Genomic DNA, 4909 nt, shown 5'->3' on the forward strand with positions numbered 1-4909 from the left:
TTTAAAAACACCAGCATTTAGTAAATTTTCTTTACTGTTTTTTTTTTAATTTTTCTCAAATATTAGAAATTAGTATGAATTTAAAAAGAAGAACCCAGGAGCAAAATTGTTGATCTCCTAAAATTGAAAAAAAAAACTACATTAAACATTGTATTAGAACAACTACAAAGGTAATAAGTCGTTGGTAATTATTGAAAATAAAGCATCATTGGTTAACAAATATTTTATCCCTAAAAAAATATTTCTTTCCAAAAAAACTTCCACAACATTATTTTTGCTCCTATAAACAAGTAGGAGCAAAAATTTTGTAGGTGTAATATTAGATGTTTTGTTTTACGAAAAGGGTTTCCCGGCCAAAAACGTCCATTCTGTGAGGAAAGGACTATCAGAGGGCCTTTAGGCCCAACAATTGTTCTTTTTCTCACAAATACTTTTAGGCCTATCCCTATTTAAAACATTTACCATATTGTGTTCATAATGTATTCTCTCAGAACTTTTTCTCATCCATTGTACTAAGAAAGCATTGTCTACTTCTTGGACTGTCTCAGGTAAAGGTTGTTTATAATCAAAAGATTCTTATACTTGTAATTGTTAATTTAGCGAACAATTAAAGATAAGTACATTTTTTAAATAACTGACTAAATAATATTTTATCACAAGGCATGAGATCCCAATGCCTTTAGCTGTGATTGTGCATATTAAAAGTATGCTTATTCCGAAGGAGGAAGATTATTTTTATAAAACAAATTAGATATAAAGAGCAATGCATGTGTATTCTCAAGTGATATTTTGAATCTGGAGCCTAGGATTGTCAAAAAAATTAAGTTTTTACTGAAGAGTGTGTTTAAATATTTTACATTTTGGAACGCTAAGTAAATATAAGCTTTCAGTATTGAAAGATGTAACAACTGTTTTTCTGGTTTTTAAATAAATTTTAAAAAAAAAAAAAATAGCTAAAATTTTTGCTCTTTTTCAACGAATACACGTTGAGAATTTTTTGATGCAAAATTTTTTTTTGTCACGAATCTTCGAAATTGTTTTTACAATCATTTTCCTGATCTTACCATGAAAAAAATATTTGAATGCGTTTTCAAGTAGCAAAGTCCATTTGCAAGGAGGCAATCGACCATTGCACGATTATTTTAAATTACCATCTTCCGACCGACAAAAATTATTCACACAGCGCTGACCACGTGGACACGTAGATTGACCCAAAATCTATAAAATTATAAACGGTACCTCATTATCATAAAAAAATTACACAATATGAAACTTATAAAAGATAAAACTTAGTGAATAAGTCATTTTATAGGTCATTTGTTTCTGCACATGTTGACAACGGGACTATAACAGGAAATCAAGCCTTTTTTATTACTTTTACACATGGTATCCCGGAGATTTGTTGTCGTTGTCCAAAGACACTAACAGTGGCCCCCAAAGAACAAGGCGATAACCAAATACCACATTTTAAAAGAGATTTATAAGGATGAAGTACAAAAAAATATAATAGATAACTTATTATGAACATTATAATTCATTCCGTCTATTACAATGATTGTTAGTTAAGGCTAAGGTATGGGCGATTCCGATGCAAATGAGCAAACTGAAACAATTTTAAAGAGGTGTGTCATACAAAGAGGCTTTTAGTTCCGTCTGTAATACATGTATATGCAGTGTGCATGCCATGTTATAGCCCATGTACAAGTTTTTGACGATATTGTTTTTTACCAATTTAAATAAAGAACAAAAAAAAAAAAACATCGGCTCCAGGGTAAATTTTCTTTACCACCCCATCATGGTTTTTATTTACCCAAGTGACCTGATAGTTCAACGAAATATTGATTTTTTGTATGTTGTTCTACGCTGTTGAGAAATGATTTTTTAATCACATTTTTTTTTCTGTCGTGCGTCACATTCGGTGTTGTTTGTAAATCTTAACATTTTGACTTCTTCTCCAGAACCACATGGCTGATTTCAACCAAACTAACCACAAACGATCCTTGTGTAGGGGAATTCAAGTTGTTTAAATGAACGGCCACACCCTGTTTTAATGGGAATTTTTAAGTATTAGTGAAAATATGGTGACATTTAAAAAAAAAAATGTTTTATTTTCTTTCTTTATGTAACAACTTTACAATATGTGAAAATGAGAAAAATTTAAATGTAAGAAGCATATAAAAATAACTAATATATCCTTTTTAAAAAAAGAAAAGAAAATTCGGATTAGCAAATATCCTTTTTAGTTACATTATTTATGTCATTTTGGTTATATTATCTTATGGCCCTTTATGGTAGTATCTTTTAATTGAAAAAAAAAAACATTCAATCTTTTGAAAAAAAGAAGGGATCGCATAATTGGCAACAGTAATTATTGTATTCTTAATATCCAGGAAAAAGGTAATGACCTTGTCCTGAGCTTGCCTCTAATATTAGTATAAAACGGTCAAATTCAATCTCACTGATGCCATCACTTAGTGATATTGTCTTCTTGATTATGTGAAAATTTCTTTAATTTTTTAATACAAGAAATATGCATATACAGGGAGTTTCATAATATATGCTACATTTTTAGAATTAAATATCTTCTTTGTTCATTTTTAATACAATAATGTTCTCTTATATTATTGAGAAAAATATTTTTTTAAGAAAAAATATTTTAACTAAAAATATTGGATTCATGACATACACTAAAAGTGGAATTTAACATTTAGTAAAGTGTAATTTAAATTACATTTTATCAAATGACAATACACCCTGCTTTCTAATGATACATGCAATTTTATATACCCCCCCATTTTTTTATATGTTTTCTATTGTCTTCGGAAGTTTAAAATTATTATAAAAATGAAAGTATTTAAGCTACATGTATGGATTACCCAGGGATTTTAAAACTGCATAGTATTTTTCTGAAACACGGGATTTTTTTCCATCTGCTTTGTTTTAAACGATCAAATTTTTAAAAAAAAAGAAGAAAAATTTATTTGGGAAACATTCCATTTCAAAGAAGGGGGATTTTTGCTCAATAAAAACACGTAAGTTAAAAAGGGAATTTTTTATTGGCCCTCCACGTTCATCCCTCTGCCAATTCTTTTGAAATAAGGACGCGGCAATATTCGACGAGTTATACAAATATCCAGAAAGACTATACAATGTAGTTTTAAGATTTTTCATTAATACTAAACAAGATTGCCACTTTTCCTAAGCATTAAGAATAAAATTAAAATTTGTATAAATGCAAGGATGTGTCATTCAAACTCGTCCAGAAATTTTAAGTTTAAATAACTTTTAGATGAAATAAGATTTTAATTATATTTTCGTCTAAAATGCTTTGCAATATAAAAGTCGTGATATTTATAGAAAATCTGAGAAAATAATTTCAAATCTGTGTCTATGCACCTTTAATACAAAAGGAAAAGATCGAATATTGCAATGGTTGACATTTATAAGTCAACCTGTAAAGCTCTTTTTGTTGTATTAAATATGCATAGGATAATTTTAAATAGTTATTTGAATTCATTTGATCAGCAAATACATTTTCAATAATAATTTGTTAATTAAAAAAATTACTTGTACTTTTTTGAATTTAAAACGTCACTTTCTCTCAATAATCCTATTGAAACAAAGGTGAATCAATTACGATCAAGCAAGTTAAAAATTTAAAACAGAGACTAAATTCGTTAACTTTGGCAATTTCGTTTTTAAACGTTTTATAATGTGGCATTTCCCATGAAGAATAAATTGGAGAAATTATTAATATTTCTAAAGCATGTAGGTTTTTTTTTTTAATTTGGTCGGGTGTTTTCCCAAAAAAATGTATTTCCCTTTCCCTTTAGAACAAAATTTCTGCAAATGATGTCTTTTTATACTAATAAACGGACTCTAAATAAGATATATCCCTACCTTGACAAAAAATGGTGCTGTCAGTCACTAAAAAGAAAAAATATTTATATAGTAAGTACGTAATGTTAAAACGTTACCTTTTTGTAATAGATTCCACTATGTTTCACATACTGAGAAATTTCTGTCTTTTATACCTTATTCGATCTGCAAATACTAAAACGACCTTTGAATTAGTTTTGATACATCATGAGTTCCACTTGCAGGTTTGACATATTACATAATCAACATGCTGATCTACAAAAATTTTCCCAAAATTTAAATTTTGGGAAAATTTCCTTTTTAATAATCCATGTAATGTCTAAACTCTTCTTTTAAAACTACTCCTGTTCTTGATTTATGGGTCATAGGAAAATATTTTAAATATCTTCGTTTTGATTTTTTTTTTTTTGTTTTATTATTTGTCATATCTTTAAAAAGATCTTCTTTTTTTTTTTAGGGAGCATTGAGAATTAAATAGAGTATTAATAAGTAACAGAAATAGCCAGATGTTTCTCATTTATAATTATATATTTGGAGTGTCTGAATGTGTGATTCTTATCTAATTTATTGCACTATTCTCTTAAAATATCATATTTATTATAAAGAACTGAATCTGGTTATTTTAGTTAAAAATATAGAAGTGTAGACTATAGCCTCTGTTCTTGTTCACAATAAAACAATTTAAAATGTTCCCTGACTTTGCAGACCCAACACGGTAGCGCTAGCGTAGTGGTAAGAGTTGATACGGATGGCTGAGTTCGATTCGTCGCCTTTGCCGCGCCGCATTAAACCCAAATATAAACATATGTAGATGTTGTAGTGACCGTTCCTTTGCCTAGCGCTGACAGTTAAAAGTTGCATAATGATCAAAATCATGTGTTTCTTTTAAGATGTATCATACAACAAAAGATTTATGAAAAATATGAGTACCACCGAAGATATGACAACTAAACTGCACTGTAAAGCAAGAAAAGCTGCGCAATTAAATTGGAAAAACAAAGGTTGTATCTACCGTTTCGTTGTTTGTGTG

General features: G+C 28.7%; 1 long non-coding RNA gene across 1 annotated transcript; it reads right to left on the reverse strand.

Moving 5' to 3' along the window:
* Positions 1-87: 87 nt before the first annotated feature.
* On the reverse strand, positions 88-1438 carry LOC134244560 (uncharacterized). The gene is made up of 3 exons (XR_009987248.1): positions 1376-1438; positions 1152-1218; positions 88-117 (listed from the first exon to the last, which is right to left on the reverse strand). It is a non-coding gene; the product is annotated as an uncharacterized LOC134244560 (long non-coding RNA).
* Between the last annotated feature and the right edge of the window lie 3471 nt (positions 1439-4909).

Source organism: Saccostrea cucullata, unplaced genomic scaffold (genome assembly GCF_032062105.1).
Source record: "Saccostrea cucullata isolate Sc308-1 unplaced genomic scaffold, CSIRO_AGI_Scuc_v1 ctg20968, whole genome shotgun sequence".
Classification (NCBI taxonomy): Eukaryota; Metazoa; Mollusca; class Bivalvia; order Ostreida; family Ostreidae; genus Saccostrea; species Saccostrea cuccullata.